Below are 22,175 nucleotides of genomic sequence, written 5' to 3' on the forward strand. Positions count from 1 at the left end.
ATACTTATAGACCATTTCAGCTATATACTAAAACTTGATCCACAAAGTTAAAGTATTCATATTATAGCCATGAATTCGTTTATTGTATTTTTATAATAGAATGCAATATCAATGATATTTTATTGAATGAATAACTCAACAATACTTTTATTAATAAATATAATATGTTTCTAATATTTACGAACTGCAAGTTTTAGGACATTCCCAAAAAATTTAGTCCACAGTCCCACTGTTAATTTATTGTTGATTATTATTATCATTATTATTTTGTTATCTATTAGCATTTTAACTATAAATTTTGAAAACATATTCACATATTTTTTATTTTCTTGCATCCAAGTTATTATTATTATTTAACTAATTTCGATAAAAATTAACTTTGAGAGATTAATTTAAGATTTATTGAAAATTCATAAACTAAAAATGGGGATTATATAATAATAGAAATTTCAAAACATGAAACTTACTACCTTATCAGTACTTCTAAAAACATTTTTTTAAAAATGTATAGGTGCGACATACACATCAGTACGTAAATTAAGTTGCATTGTTTCAATTAATTTGAGCTACTTTCACTTCCCTCTATTGTTGAGCTAAAAAACTTGCATTAATACTGCGTTCCTTGTAAAATAAATTATATTCCTTACGTCGATATTTGTAGAGATCGACAAAATTAAGGAAGAAACATACACAATTACATAGGCCAACATAATCATATAAATCAATGATAATTGACATGTATTCCTTTTCTTAAGGTTGAAAGTTCAAATCCTCTATTCCACATTTATTGTACTAATTAAAAAAAATACAGAGCTACCATAGTGAAGGTTAATAGCAATCACGAAATACCAGATTATATTGTTTATTTGTTTGAGAAGTTAAATGATATGCTGCTCTATCAATGAAATTTCACTACGATATGCACTTTCTAGCAATCACGAACATCTAATATGATTGATCTATGAATAAAATTTCATTAGATTACACTAAAATTCATTACAAATATGCAAACATGGGGTTAGTGAGCTTTAATTTTTTTTAGTTGAACTACATTTGGAGTGTGAGAATTGGAAGCTTTACCTTTTTGTGGGCCGTGTATGCCTTAACCTTTTGTTCTTTCTCATACTTTCATAATGTGTCATTTGATAAAGACAATTAAATTAGTAGACTATCAATCATTAAAAGGTCAAAATCATAGCATTGTTCACCGTAGAAGTATCTATTACTCTTATTCATAATTTAACACGTTATTAAATGATATATTAATTTATTATCAATTTATTTTATGAACTCACATTATTCTTAAATGATACTATTATGACAAACAATAAATAGAGGTAGTATAGATAATTCTCTCCTTAATACTTCAGTTCTGAAATAGATTTTATGGCTGCTCTTATGCATGAGAAGGTCACAACAAGGACCCTTTATTGTAAAATGATATAGCATAACACATCAATTTAAAGCACTTTTATTACCCTAACTTGCAACTTTTACGTACCAAAGTTGGTACAACTCAACGGTTATTGATTTGTACACTTTTTCTTAAGATTGGAGGTTCAAATTTTCATATCTCCACTTGTTGTGCATTTAAAAAACTTATGATGTCACCATGTTTAGGTTTATTTTGACTTTAAAAACTTGGTTAATATTGAAACAATATTTATATAAAAGTAAAAAACATTAAAAAAAAGTTAGAAAATAATTTATTTTTTACCCTTACACTCATTACTTGATCCACCAATCAAATAACTCGAAAGTAAAAATGTAAAATATGACCAAATAAAAACTAAACTCAAAATTTAAAGATGAAAAATATAGTATTTTGAAATCTAAGGACGTAATGGAAACTAAACTAAAAAATACAATATTTTAAAATCTAAGAATCAACTTTATCCAAAATTGAGTGACCAAAAAGATATTTAATTTTCCCCTATCTATTTTATTTTGAAATAAAAAATATAAGAATTGAAGGAAATAATTGGAATACTATTGCACATGGATTTGGGCCATAATGGAACTCAAGTTATTGTTTGAAATGCAAATGAATTGAGCCCATTAAAAGGAAGGCTCAAAATGTGCTCAATTTGCAAATTGCACTTGCCATGTGTTAGAGGGTAATGGACCCCACTTAATGGGTTGAGAAAATGGGTCAAGTGGATGGATTTAGAGGACACCCACATGGATTTAGCCCTTAAAAAATAATATTACATTATATTTCTAAAAATGGAAAAATAAGAAAAATTATTTATATAAAATAGTAAAATTTAATCATTTTAGACTTTTATTAGTTTCTATTACAGATAGACGCTGATAAAAATTTATCAATGTGTATCAATATCTTTTTTGTTATTTCTATAAATAATTTGACATATTTTCTACATTTATTTATTTATTTTAATTTATTATTTTTTTCCTTTTAGATATTTCTTGGAAGTTGGGAGTTGGGACCAACTGAATAGGGCACCCAAGCCCCTTTTGGCATGTGTTTTCTCTGACCATAATTGCAAATATTGTGCCCTACATTCTCAACATTTCTAGTGCTCTATTCCTTTTGCCCCTTCCTCTTTGTGTAACAAGATATTTTTGTGTAACATGATATTTTCTTTGGGTTGATGTGAATATCTAATATTTGGGACTCCCAAATCTTATGCAACAAATAAATATATAAATAATATAAAATAAATTGCAACGAGTGGAAAGTATTAGGTCAAGTCACGTCCATAGCCAAAAGTTTATAAGATTGAGAGAGAACACTCGCTAAGAATAATGTTCTATTTCAAATGGATCTTCAAAAGTTTCTTATTATGACCTCAAAGTGACTATTAACTAATTAATTATAAAATACTAATTAAACGTTCATCATCTAAATTATCAACTATGTTTAAACTTAAATATATTAATTACCTTATAATTCTCTTCGTCATTCATTCTGATGTAAAGAAAAGAACTTGTTCTTAAATTCAAGGTGATAAACTGAAACTTCTCTAAACTCTATGAGTTAAGAATAATATAACTCATTCTCATTATTAATTCTTAGATTTATTTTAATATATAAGAATCCTACCTTTCTTTTAGCTACTTGACATTTTTCATCAAAATCATACCATTATACTTTTTTTTTTTAAAATATGAACACACGGTAACATGTACGATTGTTGCATTCATACATACAATGTCTAACTTTTTAAAAATTTAAATCACCATTTGAAAAACTTATGCAAAATTTAATTATATCAATAACTTTAGCACGCTTCTTTTTAATTGGGGAGAGGAAATCACATTATAGAGTTTTGACCATATATAGGACATTCTACTTTGATACCATGTGTTATATCACCAATCAACTCAAAATATTAAATTGATGAGTTAATATAAATTTAATTATATGAATATTTGAACACACATTTATTTTTAAAAAAATACATGTGATCTCCATAAAAGTGTTTTTACTCGACTAAAAGTAATTTCTAAATATTTTTGTACATTAATTAAGTTACACGTTTTGGAAAAATTTAGACTTAGCTGGGAAATTATCTTTGAAATAGTTTCAATTTTCTTTTCTCAATCATATTTATTAAGGACATGTGATCAACTTACCTGTTTCATTCATTTATTTATTTGTTTATTTTTTTTTTTTTACCTTTTACGTATATATTGAAACAAAACTATTCACAAGATTACAATAGTGATCAAAGTAAGATTAGCTAAAAAGTAATTAATATAGATTTCCTCTCTTTAATAAGATTAAAGTTCGATCTCTATCATTATAAATATTGTACTAAAGAAAACCGACAAGAAGAAGTTAGGTATTTATCGATTCTATAGAAGTGTTTCTTTTAAAAATTTTATATGGTTCTAAATTTTTTTCTGTTTAAAATTTATTATATCAAAATGAGTCTACTTCACCTGACATGTTATTGATTTTTTTCCCCTCATATTATTAAATTAAAAAAAAAAACCATTCTCTATATCCAAATCCACTCATACTAAATTTTAATCCAATTTGTTGTCCCCAGCAACTTGAGAAATATCAAGCTAAAAACATGTAGAACTCATCATTACATAATCTAGTGGCATTCAAATAAGTCAAAAGGCGACCTTTTCCCTTTTTCAAATAAAGTTATATTACATTAGTGTTTTGAAAAAAAAATTACAAATTTCATCTGTGTGTTTCAACCTTCTACATAAGCTATTTTTTTTTTTTTTAAAAAAAAATCAATATATATATATATATATTAAAATGTCATTATCTATCGGTGATAGATTGTGATAGACTGCGTTAGATATCTCACTGATAAGCAGTGACATTTTATTATACTTAAAAATATTTTAAATAATTTTACCATTTAAAATAAATACCCTTGTATTTATGTAGATGAATTTTTTTAAAAATTATATATATATAGAGAAAATTTTCACAGATAGAAAAAATTATCAAACTATTTACATAAATAGTGAAAAAACATTGATAAACACTATACTTTTATCAATATTTATCGACCTCTATTAAAGAAGATTAAAATTTTACTATTTTATATAAATAATTTTTTTTATTTTTTCATTTTTGAATATCCCCTATATATTATACATGATGTCCTAACCAGCTTAAGTGCACTTGGAGGATCAATTAATTAATATATCAACTTAACATGAATGATTAAACAATTTAGATAAACATTACACAAGTTTGTTTTTATTAACCTAACATGGTTTAACTACTTAAAATTTGAAAGAAATACTTTTTTTCTCTCTCTAGATTTTAGGTTTAGTTTCTATTTATTTCTTAGATTTTTAAATGTTATACATCTAGATTTTCAATGATATCTATTTAGTCTCTAAATTTATAGATGTTACGATATTATCCTTGAGGTTCGAGTTAGATTTATACTTTTAACTTCAACTTTTCACTGAATACTAATTTTCGACATTTAGTTTTAATGTTTATTAATTAATTTAAAGGAATTAAAAGAATTATATTCTCTATTTTTCATCACTATCAAAATTAATTAATAATGAGATACTAACACTAAAGGCTGGGTGAGTACTTAGTAAAAAATTGAGGTTAAAAATATAAACTTTGAAACCAGGAACCAAATTGAAAGAAAACTCAAATTTTGAATGATAAAATTGTAACATTTTGAAATCTAAGTGCTAGATTGAAATCAAATTCAAAATTTAAGAACTAAAAATATAACATTTTAAAACTTAGACCCAAAATTTATAACTAAAAAAATGTATTCTTCCTTTAAAATATTATAACTTTAATGAAGAAAACAAGAGGTAAAATTCTCATCCACATCAAGGTTTAAAATGTTTATATCAATTAAAATATCAAAATTTTAATTTTACAGAAATTTTGATATTAAAATTATAAAAACAAAAAATTTTAAAAAATAAATTAAAATCGGTAAATAAATATTTTATGATTTTCAAACTTATTAACATATCTAGTATTTAAATTATATTTACATTAATGATATTTTGATTTTTTTTTTGAATTTCTCCCTACATTATAATAGAAATATCGAATTCATGAAAAGATAAAAATATACACGTGTCGACGTAGGTTTAATATTGTGATCAACGTACGTATTAAAGTTTAATAAAAAAGACATTAGTATTTTGTAACGATAGAAATTGGGTCCCATTTAAATCAGATCTTTTTCCTGTAATTCGATAAAAAGAATCACAGCCGCACGTCTCGCAAGTCGCAAGACAAGCACCATGGAAGAAATAATATAATAAATTTTTTATGTTAAAAAAAAAAAAAAGAAGAAGTAGTGGAGTACACGTGGCAAGATATTAAAGGGGTGAGTTTGAATATTTAAAGATAATCACAACCGTCCAACCAAAGAATGTGGAAGTCAAAGTCGTTATCTTTCTTTTTCCACTCAGCACTTCACGGCACAAATTATCTTCCCATAAAAAAAGAAAAAAATACTGTCCTAATAAATTCCGTCACGGTCCAATTATATTTCATTTTTGGTCCACGTGGCTTTACTTCAATGGGCTGTTAAAGTCCAAAGGTGCCCACCACCATCCCTTTTAGTCGGTTAACTGAAAATGAGGTGTTAATACCTAACATGCATTAAAATTCACAATTGTTTTGCTTAGAAAAATTTTAAAAAAACCACAAAAATTTAAATTTCGACAAAATCTCGAATACTATATTTTCATGTGTTCGATATCGACGTATAGAATAAATCGATGTTTTTATTATATTGTAAAAAAGTTCATAGAATATAAAAACAAGTGACAAAATATTACATATAATATAAATAATGAGCTTCTTTGGATTTGCCACTTTAGTGTTAGTAATTGGTTGAGATATAAAATCTAGAGAGTCACTTGATTTACTGTTATTTATCACATTTGGCAGGATAGTAATCTTTGCATCTATGGTGCTACCGTGCATCCTCTAGATTTGGTCAGTCAGCTTGTTCGGTTTAAGGATTTTCTATGCTATTCACAATGGCGTGGGGCCGCTTTTGAGAAGATTCAAGCTGGTTCTTCTCCTTGGGACCTTTTTTCTTGAGTGGTGTTTTTCTCTTTTTCTTTGTTTTTGTGTTCTTGTGTCTCTTAATCACTTGGTTTTGTGTTTGTTTTGTTCGTGCCTTGACCTCAGGCTGTGAGGTTCTCTTATTTATATTGCAATTTCAATGCCTTTGCAATATATATATATTTATTTATTCTCATCAATATTTTATTGATATTTTCATTGACATTCTCGTAAATTTGAGGTGTCCTAATATAGAAATTTCTATTTAAGGTATGTTTGGATTGATTATAGAAAAAAGTTTTTTTTTTAAAAAAAAACTTATTATTATTTAGACTCTCTTGATAAAAATTGTTTTTCAAAAAGTATTTCAAAAGCTATTTTGAGTGGTTGTCAAGCACTCAAATTTGTTTCAAAATGATACATTTTTTAAATTAAATACTTGAAAATGTATTCTAAACACACTATTAATCTATCTATATTTTCATTTGATAGTGAGGATTCTTTCATGAGATTTCTAGAGAATTTAGTTGGAAAAGGCCTCCCAGGCATTTCAATTAAAAAGAAAAAGGTTAATATATGATTTTTGTGAATCAAGTGGATTTCTTAAATGTTTTTTTAGCCCTTAAGAAACTTGTCTCAATTTTTCTTTTCAAACTAGTCTTAATTAAGATGTTGACAGTTGACATAAATTATTTTAAATACAGATTCAATTAAATTATACATGATTGAAAAATGTTATTCAAATATATATAACAATGAACATATGGAAAATAATTAAGAAAACAATACAAAAAGATGTGTCTAACATTCATAAAAACTGAGAGAGAACTAGGAAACTGGCTAGATATCAAATTTAAAAACTTTGGCTGAGAGAGAAAAAAAAAGGGCTCATATATTCTAGTTATTAGAATTGTATATATTTTTTTGTTGCAACTAATATCATATTTATCTCCTTCAAATCTTTTATTTTGATTCTCTTGCTTATCTATAAATGGGCATCTTTTGTTTTTGTTTTTTTTTCCCCTTAAACAAAGATAAATGGACATCTTGTATCTTGTTAACTCATCACTTGAAATACAAAGAGTAATAGACTTCTGAATTTGAATCTTCTCTTGGTATTAGAGCTGATTGACACACATCCTTTCTCCCTTAAACATCTCTATCTTGGTTGGAGTTTTTTGACCAAATATTAAAAGTATAGTTGTCTTATAAAAAAAAAGTTTAGGAAATCATGAGTTTCATATCGTACATAAAAAAGATTTGGAAAGTTATGAGTTTCAGCTATTATAAAATGAGCCTATACCTTTAGATTTTCAATCGTCCCAATTAGAAATACTTTAAGTTTAATATGCTAACTCCAATTAAATTCCTTTTGTATTATCTAGTTTGATGGTGAGATAAATGTGTGAGTAGTCAAAAGTTTTGAGAGAGTGCCTATTATAATTGACATCGAGAGAAAGAAAATTATTTTGTGTGGTTGTAGCAATATTCCACATTGTGGATATTTCTAGCCCGTGATTTTTTCTCCAGTTTGGAGTTTTTCCACGTTAATTCTTGTGTTCTCATGTTTTATTGCTAATTGTCTACCTATTTTTTGCAGTTGAAGTAAAAGATTTTTTTCCAATAGCCTTTAGCCCACACTATATTCTCTCTAATAAGTGCCAGATTTGTGCAATCCTGAAAGGTCATGTCCTTTATGGTCATATATATTGATGAGTCTTCATCTGTTGAAATTATTGCTTCCCACACCATAGAAACTAACTCAGAATATTTGCAATGGACCTATTGAGTGAGACCAACAAGCTCTTATCACATATATTTCTATAGTATTTCTTGACTACTAATTTGCATATGTTAGCCAACTCCTGAGTTTAATTAATTAAAGTAGTCTCACTAATGGATTTATTTATTGTAGCTACAAATTTCCTCACCTAGTTTATTATGATGTAATATTCTATATGTAGTTCAAAATATAGATATATCCCATTTTCGTTTAAATGATCTGATTTAAGAGCTCATTTACTGAGTAAAATTATAATCATTTAGGCACTCATTTTTTATAAAAAAATTTAAGTCTATTTTTTTCGTGTTGTTTTTTACTATGGTTTGTATTTTTATTAAGGGTAAGAATTGAATTCTGAGTCAAATTTTAAAAACAAGAATATTTTTTTTTATTTGAAAATTTTTGGTTTAGTTCCTAAGAACATTGGTCCAAAATAGATGAAACTAAATAAAGATTTAGATGTGAATTGGGTGTTTATATGCTCAATTTTTTTTTTTTTTTATCATAGATTGAACCCATAACCTCTTAGATCTTTATTATTGGTCATGACCCTCTTATTTATCACTAGGTCAATCCATAATGGTTGGTGTTGAAGGAGAAATTTCGGACCAACCATGGATCGCCACGTCATTTGCTAAATTAATGACGGAATTTCGAAATCGTTAAATTTGTTACCAATTAGGAGTTGACGTGTGCCCCAAATTGAAGTTGACAAATTTCGATGATGCCACGTGATTTCATCATGACTGTTGAATTGGATAAAATTAACTTGGTCTAATTTAATATTATTATTATTTGGATTAAAGTCTCTAAACCCAAAAATATGTTGAATTTGACTCAAATGTCAAATCAAACCCAAATCCAACTAATTAGGCCCAAGAGTCAGATCCATGGGTCAACCAAACCTAAGCCCATGAAGCTTACCTGAGAACTTTATAAATAGAGAAGTTCTCTTCATCTGTTGTGGTCACCAATTCTATACTCTAGAGAGCTTATAGAAGACTCCTTGACTCTTGAAACTGACCACGCCTGATTGAAGTCCTTTGAAAATACAAGTGTTTTCTACATTTAGAGGAATTCATCAACAAGCAGAAGACTCCAAGACTCCTAAAGCTGCATTCCTAGAAGACCCTTGAAGACACAAAGACTCTTCCAAGACTTTTATTTCAAGAACATTAGGTGCTTTTCTTCTTCAAGTCAAGCACATTCACCCAACTAAGAGAGAATCAGATGATCAAACACTAGAGATTGAACCACATCACATCAAATCAACTTCAACATCAACACCAACTCAAGTTCAACTCTACGAAACAGGTTTCTCCGGAAGCCTTGTGCGAACACTAATCCTCCCAGAAGATCATCAAGCCCAAAGGCCGATCATTTAAGAAGATCATCAATTCGATCATTCAAGAAGATCAACAAGGTCAAAGGTCCAAGAAGATCAACAAGGCTAAAGGCTGAAATCAATAAGCCCAAAGGCCGATCGTCCAAGAAGATCAACAAGCCCAAGGATGATCGTCCAAGAAATCAACAGGCCCAAGGACGATCGTCCAAGAAGATCAACAAGCCCAAGGACGATCGTCCAAGAAGATCTCAAAGGCTGATCGTCCAAGAAGATTAACAAGACCAAAGGCCGATCGTCCAAGAAGATTAACAAGGCCAAAGGCCGATCGTCCAAGAAGATTAACAAGGCCAAAGGCCGATAGTCCAAGAAGATCAACAAGGCCAAAGGCCGATCGTCTAAGAAGATCAACGGCCGATCATCCAAGAAGATCAACAAGCCCAAAGACCGAAGATCAACCAGCTTAAATATTATAGTTTATTTTGAAAGCATCAAAATACTATGTATTATAGATTGTACTCACTTTCCACAAAATTAATACAAATATAAAGTTCAAGTTCCACGAAATAAATTTCTATTGAAATCTCCTGCGAACAGTTGGCTTTTTGTTTTTAGTTTTTGAAAATTAAGCCTATGCTTAATTTGGTTACCAATTCTTTTATTTAAAAAGATGCAAACCATTATAAGACAATGAAGAAAATATGCTTAATTTTTTAAAAATAAAAAATAAAAAAATTATTAAATAAGTTCTAAATGATTACTAAATGGGCTTAATTTTGGAACAACGGTGTGGTAATTGTTGGAAAAAAAAACCTCTAATTTCTATCGTAGGAATAAGCATAAAAATAACAAGGAAATTAAAGAAAAGAATTAAAACTGGGAGCACAAGAAAACTCCCAACTCGGAGAAAAACTACAACCTATAGAAAGAAATCTACCATGTGAAAAATTGTTACAATCACATAGAACCCCAATTACAAGAGCACTATCTCAAAACTTTTATACTACTCACACCATTTTAGGGGTGTTCAAATGACCCGATAACCCAAACAACCCACACTACCCAATCCAAATTATGAGGGTTAGGTTGGGTTGGGTTAGTTTTAAATTTCGTTTGGGTTGAGTTGATTTTTTTTTATGTTTTTCCTAGTTTGGTTGAGTTCGGGTTACACTTTTAAAAACTCAGTTCAACCCAACCCAACCCAAATTATAGATATCTTGGTTTTGATATATAAGTTGGAATTTTAATTATTAGTATGTGATATACACAAGTTTAACTATTTTAAGTTAATAAAAAAATGTAATTAAAAAAGAAAAGAAAAAAATAAATAACCTTTTTTTAAATATTTTTTAGGTTGGATTGGGCTTGAGTTGCACTTTTAAAAACTCGGGTTAACCTAACCCAACTCAAATTTCTTATATATATATATATATATATATATTGCAACTCATATATATTTTTAGGATGTTACCCAATCCAACCTAACTTAAATTTTAAGGATTGTGTTGGGTTGGGTTGGAGACCCTATTTGGGTCATTCGGGTAGCCAATCTGACCAACCCGAATTTTTGGATTAATCCAAAAAATCTCCCCACCCAACCCAATTTAATCCAACCCATGTACACCCCTATACCATTTTCTCTCTCAAACTTGAGAATATATATAGGAAATTTAAATTAGAGTTGGTACACTAAAGCTTAAAGTATTTTTAACGGAGACAACTTGAAACTAAGGAATAAGCTCTTTTTATAGATTTAGAGCACATCCCATTCTTAATTTAATCGATGTGGGACAAACTGCACTTCTAATATTTTGTCAAAATATGGTGAATTCATGGTAATATGTATTTATTCCTCTCATTTCTCCAACTTAATTTAGGGTGAGCACATAAATTTTCAAAGCCAATCAAATAGGATATCTTAAGTCCAAGATTGACAAATGTAAGCCCAACCTAAAACCAACCCCCCTCTAACTTATACTTAATAGAAATAATCAGGTAAATAGCAGTAATTATAATATCATTTGGAAAAATAGCAAAAGGTGGAGTAGTTTTGAATTATAGCAAAACGCATGGAGATCACGTGAATCAAACTTTTGAAAATCTAAAATGCCCTTATTGTCTCTTTTAATTGCAATGTAATTAATTTGACATATGTATTAATGAGACTATAATTAATTCTATATATTCCAGTAGACTTTTAACGCCAACTAACTTGATTATTTCAAGCGGATAATCATCCTTAAATCTCGCGATTTTAGCAGTTGTTATGAATTTATCTATATAATTTAATACTTATTTTGAACTTTCAATTCTTCTACAACAACTAATTTTAAAATTTTTGTTTAAAATTAAATTATCATATTATATTAATTATCCCAATTGAAATTTATTTATTTTTGTTATACTTTCTATTAAACTTAATCAAGATTCACAGTTTTAAAATACTTTTGAACATTATATTTATTATCCTTTTGTTTCAAACATAAAATATTCTAATACAATATGTAGCCCTAACTTTCTTCATCCTCTCGTTTTCTTCTTATGGTTCTTAAACGATTAAGAATTTTGTTTAATAGTGAGTGAGATGAAAATAACTAATATCATGACTTCCGATTTATTGAAGTTTCTATTGCTTCAAACACATCTTTTAAACATCTTGCCGATCTAATCCAATCTAAGGTTTTTCCAACTTCTGAATGTATTATTTATCGATTACCAATGTATCAGGATAATTGTAGAAATCCTAACGTGATTAGAATCGTGGAAGGATGTGAAATCCTAATATGATTAGAATCATGGAAGACAATTGGCGACATGTCTACTTTGCAGGATGAAAGACTCGACTTAATCGGCTATGACCAATAGTTCAAGTCGCAGAGTCTCTTCTTTCCAAAGTGATTCCTATCGAGCCATTGTGAAAAGATAGGCCAAGCATATAGAAGGCGTTGGTATTAACCTGTTTGCCTTGGGGTCTTATACCCACCTTGACTGATTCGATCAAGGAAGGATGTACCATCCTCGAATATTGTTTGTTTCTTTTCTACTCATCAGATGTCTACGATTGGCATCAACACCACATCATAATTGGTTAGTAATTTCAGTTGACGATTTTTAATTGGGATTTTCACACTTTAATCTAAATCGGTTTTTTTCTTCATGAATGAAATTATTTAGATAAAGTTTTTATTAGTCCAACTCTCACCTTCTAAGCTAATATTTTGGTCTAGAACCAAAAAAAAGTATTGTTACAGAATTTTGGGTAAATTGCAGTGTATTTATTTTTAAGTTTAGTGTATTTATTGGACGTAGTTTGGAAACTAATAACACTATATTTGTAGGTCACATAAATATTGTTGGACTGGTACCAGCACGCAGCGGAAGAAATCAGGATCGATAAGCACTCTAATTCATTAATTTTGGTTTAAACGGAAACATGTTTAAACAGAGTTTAATGGGTTTCAAGAACATACCTTTGAAGAACCGTTGAAATCTCTATTTCCAGTTGCTAATTCCTCCAAATCTTTATGTAGACCACCACAAGATCTTTCCTACTATTCTCTTGGTACTCTAGATTGAGTTGTGGGACTCAAAATAAGCTAGAATCAAAGGGAACTTGGAGAAAGCTCACTGCAGCAACTTAAATGAAGAACACTTTCTTCTACCCGAATTTCAGAAAAATTTAATCGTTTGCCTTCCCTCAACCTCACTCTAATCTCTTCAATATATAGAAAACTATCATGCAAAGAGATTTGTTGCATGGAATGCAGCTCATGCTTGGAGTAAATGAAGGTTGAAGAGGTGGGTTATTTGTGAGCAACTTAGAAGATAAAGATGAAAAATCTCATTTTTCATTTTGTGTAATTTTCTATTTCCAAAATCCAAAAATGATTTTAAAATCATATTTGATTTCTAAAAATAAAAATTTATTAATTTTACAAATTAATTTTCTAATAAAATTAATAAATAATAATTTAAATAATTATAATTAATTTAATATCCAATATTAAATTAATTTTCATTTTCATATATTAAAATCATATTTAAATATATATTATCCAATTTCGTTTGATTCTAATTTGAACGTTTCAAATTAACTTATCACGTTACTCTAGAGCTAAACCATTTCCAAACTAGTAGGGGGACCTCGTGGACCTACAGATCATGGGCTCCAACGATCCGAGATTAATCGGCTAAACTCATTAGACCGATCTAACCCCCATTCGTTAACTAATGAATCACTCTACTAAAGTCCATAGTGTAGGAATGTATCAACAACAACAGAAGCAACAAAGATCATTTAAGCACTCTAATTCATTAATTTTGGCAAAATATATAGCATGCTCTTGCAGAAAACAAGTGAGTTTCATGACATACCTCTTGTAGAACTTCTTCAAAGCTTGTTCTCCAGCTGCAATCTCCTCCAAATCTTGTTGCAGACCACCTCAAGATCTTCCCCACTATTCTCTTGGTGCTCTAAATTGAGTTGTAGGATTCAAAACAAGCTTGAATCAAGGGATGAAGGAAAATAGCTCACGACAACAACCTAGTTGAAGGACTCTTTCTTCAACACAAATTTTCTCTAAAATTCTTTTGATTGCGTGCCTGGAATTCACTCCTAACTCTTCCATATATTGCAGATCAATATGCAAGGGAGAGAGTTGCATGAGTTGCAGCTCATGCTTGGAGTAACACAAGGCAATGTTGATGGCTTTTGTGTGAGCAACTAGGAGATGGATAATGGAAAACCAAGTTTTTCCATTTGTGTTTTGTTTTTCAATTTTTCCAATTTTATCATAAAATCAAAATTTGATTTTAAAATTGAAATTTTTAATTAATTTCATAAATTAATTTTTTTAAAAAAACTTAATTAATTTTTTAAATAAAACTTAATTAATTTAATATCAAATATTAAATTAATTTTTATACATATCCATCTTTATATATTTAAATCATATTTAAATATAAATTCTCATATTCCGTTTAATTCTCAAATTAAACATGTAATCATATCTCATATAATCACTAATTCTCTTATTTTGAACGTTTCAAATTAACTTATCACGCAATTCTAGAGCTAGTCCGTTACGAGCTAGTAAGGGGACCTCGTGAACCTATAGATCATGGGCTCCAATGATCCGAGATTAATTGGTTTAACTCATTAGACCAAATTGATCTCTATTCGTTAACTAATGGGTCACTCTACTAAAACCATAGTTGCACTCCCTTCACTGTAGATATATTATGTCCACATGATTTAACCATAATCAGCAAGTCGACCCTTCAAAGGTTGTTCGTAATAACGGCTGGGTCAAATATCTGTTTTACCCCCGAGATTACGTCTTATTCCTCAAGTCCTACTAATTCTCTAATGAACAACTATTTTGTGATCCAATCATTAAACCAAACTCTCTTAGCCCAGTGAGAGGGTGGGGCCCCTTGTTTAAGACTTGGATTCAATACTTGAGAGAACAACTTTTCTCCTATCCTTAAATTGGGTAGGCATGAACTCCGTCTTTCACCCTATGTCCCTAGCTATCTATTAGGTCTTACCCATGAAATGAGAGTCTTATTGAGCCGGCGCTGTTGAGCCAACCCTCACCTATGAAAATTTAAGGGTAATCCCGAATAAACAGGAGTTCATAGTTAGCTCAGGATTAAGATAGAGTTACCTAGGTCATCTAGGTGAAATATACAGTCTTATAAAATAAACAACGTTATAAAGTAAAAGTGACTTATTTCTTGGTCCGATCTTATGCAAACTCATTGCATAGGACGCCCTCACTTCTCATGTCAGAACATGTACGATTTAGGATCACATCGTATGTAGAACTTTATAACTCTTTGTAACAACTACAGAGTAGGCCGCATCTAATGGTGTTACCAGAATAAGGTACCCAACCTTATTCATGTACCATAGATCATTTTGACTATTTATTCGTACCTGATCCACTTTTATATCTCCACATAAAGTTTAAGTACTCATGCAATGTCATGGGTCTTAGTTTATTGGATTTAGACTTTAATACAATTTATGAAATCAATAATAAGTATATTAATTATAAAAAATGTTTATCATTTTACAAACTGCGAGTTTTTAGGACATAAAACCCAACACATAGTTGAACTCCTCTCACTGTAGATATATTATACGTGTTGGGGACATGCGAGCGGGGGTGTCCTATACAAAGAGTTTGTATAAGACCTAACCATGAAGTGTTAACGTCTCGTTATATAACACAGTTCATGACAGAGATCTCACTTCACTAGGATGACCATAGGTAACATTACCTCAATCCTGAGTGAGTTGGGAACTCCTGCCATTGAGCGAAGTCCTTTGATTTGTATAGGTGCGAGTGGTCAGTTCGTCGATTCAAACCTACCATTTTGGGGATTCGTCTGATTTGGGATCTGGGAACTCAACTACACAAGATGGAATTCACTCCTTCCCCGAGGCAGGGGTAAGAAGATAGATAGCTCCCTTAAAAGCTGATTCCGGGGCTTGAACGATGTGGCACAACACACCTTCTCTGGGCCTGAGAAGTGTTCACACATAGTTGGACTATGTTGTATTGTTCATTAGAGGAATCAGTGGTACTTAAGGAGTGAGATGTAACTATAGGGGCATAACGGTAATTTGGTCCAGCTGTACTTACGAGCATCTGTGAAGGGTCATCGTACTCATGATTGGTTATATCCGATGGACATAAAAATATATCTGTAGTAAGAAGAGTTCAACTGTTGGTCTTTGGTGGAATGCCTGACAGTTAACAGATGGTGGATCTTGTGGTTAAAGAGTTTAGTCAGCTATTCACATACCGTTGGAGCTTCGAGCCATAGGTCCACAGGTTCCCTAGGTAGCTTAGATAAAGTCGAGAACCAGTATTTGAGTTAATTTAAAATGTTCAAATTGACAAGAGGAAGTTCGATTATATATGATATAATTGGATTGGTTAATTATATATGATATAATTGGTTAAATGTATGAGATACATTATTTTGAAGGAAATTAGATATAAATATGTTTTATATCAAGTAGAGGAGAAAATACTATAGTAGATATATGATATCAAACTATAGGATAAAATAATATAATATGATTATATTTATTAATTAATTAGTTGATTAATTATATGATAACTAATCCAAATTTCACGTTCGGACATGAGTTAGTGGGGAGCGTCGGTTAATGTAACCGATGAATTAAAATGAAAAAGGTTTTCATTTTGATCATCCGTCGTCAGATCGCCTGAAGAGAATTTGGAAGTGTGCGTTGGTGAAAGTAAACGATCGCTTGAGAGACTATATGATAGCTCTTCTCCGCCTAAACGATCGTCCACCTCGCATTAAACAATCGCACACTGTCACCTACACGATCAGATAGCTTCTCTAAATGATCGTATAGTGTGCCGATTTTACTAAACGATTGTGTACCTTTTCCTAAACGATTGTAATTGAAGGATCTCATATCATAGAGTTCCATGAGCGCGTTTGGATCGCTCCGATCTCATCGTGACCGAAATACATAATATACAGTCGATACAAACTGTTATGCAAACACATCTTAATTAATGGCATGCTATGAACAACAAAAACATAAGGAAAAAGTGCCATACCAGTTGAAGACGTTCTTCAAACTTCAGCACTCCAAGGAGCAGAACCCTCCAAGCGATCTACCAACACCCAACAGCAGCGTCAACAAAAGTAGCACGAACGTCGCGGGGACAACATCACCACTAAAGAGCCCTGGGTATTCTCGAAGTGAAAACTTAAAGGGTGAGCTTTGGTGAATTTGGTAAAGGAAGGAAGAAACACGAATCGTGTAGGCGATAAGCAAGTGGGAGGGAAGAAGACGCTATCGCATAGCAGGAATGCTTATTGTTTAGGAGGAGCTACACGATCATGTAAGATTTACTGAACGATTGTTTAGGAAAATGTACACGATTGTTTAGTAAAACTGGCACACTATACGATCGTTTAGAGAAGCTATCCGATCGTGTAGGCAACAGTGTGCGATCGTTTAGCGCGAGGTGGACGATCATTTAGGCGGATAAAAGTTATCGTATAGTCTCTTGATTTTCTTAAGCGATCGCTTAGAATTCTCCAATGCGCGCTTCATGAATCTTTTGGATGATTGAACTCCGAGAGGTGGAAAATGAAAACATTTTTCATTTTAACTCATCGGTTACAATAACCGATATTGCCCAACTAATCCACATCCGAACGTGAATTTTGGTTTATTATCATATAATTAACCAATTAATTAATTAATTAATATAATCATATTATATTTTTAATCATAGTTTGATATCACATATCTACTATAGTATTTTCTCCTCTACTTGATATAAATCATATTTATATCTAATTTCCTCCAAAATAATCTATCTCATACATTTAGCAAATTATATCATATATAATTAACCATTCCAATTATATAATATATAATTGAATTTCTTCTTGTCAATTTGAACATTTCAAATTAACCAAAATTCTGGTTCTTGACTTTATCCAAGCTACCCAGGGACCTAATGAACCTGTGGCTCAAAGCTCCAACGGTCCGTGAATAGCTGACTAAACTCTTTAGCCACGAGATCCACCATCTGTTAACTGTCAGGCATTCCACTAAAGACTAACAACTGAACCCTTCTCACCATAGATATATTTCTGTGTTCATCAGATGTAACCAATCATGAGTACAATGACCTTTCACAGATGCTCATAAGTATAGTTGGGCCAAATTACCATTTTGCCCCTATAGTTACATCTCACTCCTTAAGTACAAAATTCCCCTAATGAACAACACAACATAGTCCTACTATGTGTAAACACCTCTCGGGCCAAGAGGAGGTGTGTGATGTCACATCGTTCAAACCCCCGGAATCAACCCTTAAGGGAGCCATCTATCTACTTACCCCTGCCTCGGGGAAGGAGTGAATTCCATCTTGTGTAGCTGAGTTCCTAACTCCCAAATCAAACGAATCCCCAAAATGGTAGGTTTGAATCAGCTCTCTGGCCATTCGCACCCATACAAATCAAAGAACCGCTCTCAATGGCAGGAGTTCCCAACTCAGTCAAGATTGAGGTCATGTTACCTCTGTCATAAACGGTGTTATATAACGAAACGTTAACACTTCGTGGTCAGATCTTATACAAACTCTTTGTATATGACGCCCTCACTTGCATGTTCCCAACACAAATGATCAGGATCAGACCATCTGTGACAAGTCACAACACTTGTGACCATTCCACAAAGCGGGCCGCATCCATAGCGTTACCAAGATAAGGTTTCCCTCTTATATCCATATACTACAGGCCATTTTGGTTATCACTCAAGACATGATCCACTTGTATGTCACCACATACATGCTTGAGTCACATACAGATAACCAGGGATTTTGTGTTTATTGATTTGTGGTAAAGCAAATAAAACAAGTATCTGAGCAATAATACGAACTGTTTATAAACTACAGGACACGAGACTTTAGGGCATCAACCTCAACAATCTCCCACTTGTCCTAAAGCGAAGTGGGTTGTACAAAAACATAGTACAAAACAATAAACTAGGGCATAAAAGCCCAGTACAAGAAAATCTCCCACTTGCCCTAGTCCAACCGCGGGCGATCCTATAGACCCATGCTCCGTAGGTGACTCTCAAACACTATAGCCGTGAGAGCCTTCGTAAATGGGCCAGCAACATTAAAATGGCCTGGGATAGACTGATCCATCTCATCTTCTCAACCTCTTGAGGCATCTTAGGACACATTTTCTTAGACAAAGTGACTCCATGCCTGAATGAGAGTAGGCCCTTTTTGGAGTCCTGCATCAAGTACTTGAGCAACATCTTATCAATGTACAATGCCTGAGACAGTGCTAGCACTTTGTTCTTATGATCTCGAAAGATCTGTATACTTAGAACAAACTGAGCCTCTCCCAAATCTTTCATTTGAAATTGGGTCGCTGGCCAGTTCTTAACTGCAGTCAGTAGACATACATCATTCCCAATGAGTAGGATATCGTCTACGTACAACACTAAGAAGACTACTGAAGTGTTGATGATCTTCTTGTAAACACAAGGTTAATCAACGTCGCTATCCCGATCAACATCCTTCATTTCTTTCTTATAAGACAACGAATCCTCAATATCGCCATTTGCTACCATAGCAAGGATTTCCGTGAAACCAGATAGCGAACGAGTGGGTTCGCAACCCTCCTACTACGTCGAGCTTCCCTCAACTCTTGAGGTGGAACCGACCTACTAGATGAACTCCCATCAACAACTCTTGCTGATGTAGTAGGCTCTTCAACAACTCTTGTTGAAGTTTCAGTAGTTTCATTGGAAAGCTCACGCAACACGACTTTGCTTCGTGGACTGTACTCCCTTATATGATCCTCCTCCAGAAAAGTAGCATTTGTTGAAACAAACACCCTATTTTCCGTCAGATCATAAAAATAACCCCCTCATAACCTCGACCGTGGTTTCAACTTCTTGGGATTAGCCTCAAGCACATGTGCAGGGCAACCCTAAATGCGGAAGTGACGTAAACTAGCTTTACGCTTGTTCCACAACTCCTGAGGTGTTCTTGCAACACTCTTGGAGGGAACACAATTGAGTATATATACTACAATCTCTATTTTAAAACCCCAAAATGAGTCCGGTAAGGAAGCGTAACTCATCATCGAACGAATCTTGTCTAACAAGATCCTATTTCTCCTCTCTGTTACACCATTCTACTGAGGTGTACCCGGCGGTGAGAGTTGGGAACTGATTCCATGTTCTATCAAATAGTCCTGGAATGCTGAGTCCAAAAACTCTCCACCTCGATCCGATCGAAGTGTTTTAATCCGTCTATCTAATGCGTTTTCAACTTCAATCTTGAACTCTTTGAACTTTTCAAAGGATTTAAACTTCCGTTGAATAAGATAAATATACCCGTACCTGAGTAATCATCAGTAAAACTGATAAAATACTCATAGCCACCTCGGGTTCGCACATTCATAGGACCACAAAGGTCAGAATGTACTAACTCAAGAGGCTCCTTGGTTCTATAACCTTTTCCAGTAAAAGGTCGTTTAGTCATCTTACCCTCAAAGCAAGATTCGCTTACTGGTAAAGAATTTTCTTCTAATCACTTAGAAGTCCATTCTTCATCAATCTCTCAATCCTATTGAGATTGATGTGCCCTAAACGAAGATGCCAAAGTTGGGCATTTTCTTTTGGAGAAATTCGTCGATGTTTTGATTGGGTTACGGAAGTTCTGAACATTTCAGTATTATGGAGGGAATTATTAATGGCTAACGACCTTAGCACATATAAATTCGATTCTAGATTTGCCGTGCAAATAAAAACACCATCTTTATGAATAAACGCTTTATTCACATTAAACGAAATAGTATATTTACATTGCAATAAACACTTTACAGAAATAAAGTTCCTCCTTAGTTCGGGAACAATATATACATCATATAAAATAAGAAATCTATTATGTAAAACAAACTGGAGTTCTCCCACTGCCACAGCTGAGACGACGTACCCGATGTCTACTCGTATCGTCATCTCATCAGCCTCTAGTTATCGCCAAGATCTAATCCCCTGAAAAGAAGAACAAACATGGTTAGTGGCGCCTGAATCAATTATCCAGGCAGAATCATCATTCTCCACATTTTCCTTTATCGACCTTGGCCTTAGCCTTACCGGAATGTGAAAACGAAGGATCTCATATCGTAGAGTTCCATGAGCGCGTTCGGATCGCTCTGATCTCACCGTTGACCGAAATACATATTATACACTCGATACAAATAGTTATGCAAACACATCTTAATTAACAACATGCTATGAGCAACAAAAACATAAGAGAAAGAGTGCCACACCAGTTGAATACGTTCTTTTAACTTTAGCACTCCAAGCAGCGGAACCCTCCCAGCGATCTACCAACACCTAGCAGCAGCATCAATAAAAGCAGCCCAAACAACCGCAAGAACACGAACGCCGCGGGGACGACACCACCACTAAAGAGCCCCGAGTATTCTCAGAGTGAAAACCCAAAGGATGGGCTTTGGTGAATTTGGTAGAGGAAGGAGGAAACACGAATCGTGTAGGTGATAAGCAAGTGAGAAGGAAGAAGATGCTATTGCATAGCAGAAATGCTTATCATTTAGGAGGAGCTACACGATTGTGTAGGATTTACTGAACGATTGTTTAGGAAAAGGTACTCGATCATTTAGTAAAACCGTCACACTATACGATCGTTCAATATAGATATATTTCGCTAAAAACTGCACCATATGTTAACTATCAATATTCCACTAAAGACCAACAGCTGAACTCATCGGATATAACCAATCATGAGTACGATGACCCTTCACAGATGCTCGTAGGTACACCTGGGCCAAATTACCGCTTTTCTCCTGTAGTTACATCTCACTCCTTAGGTACCATTAATTCCTCTAATGAACAATACAACATAGTCCTACTATATGTAAACACCTCTCAGACCAAGAGAAGGTATGTGGCGCCACATTGTTCAAGCCCCGGAATCAGCCTTTAAGGG

This window comes from Benincasa hispida, chromosome 1 (genome assembly GCF_027475165.1).
Source record: "Benincasa hispida cultivar pf3 chromosome 1, pf3_genome.v1.1, whole genome shotgun sequence".
Lineage (NCBI taxonomy): Eukaryota > Viridiplantae > Streptophyta > Magnoliopsida > Cucurbitales > Cucurbitaceae > Benincasa > Benincasa hispida.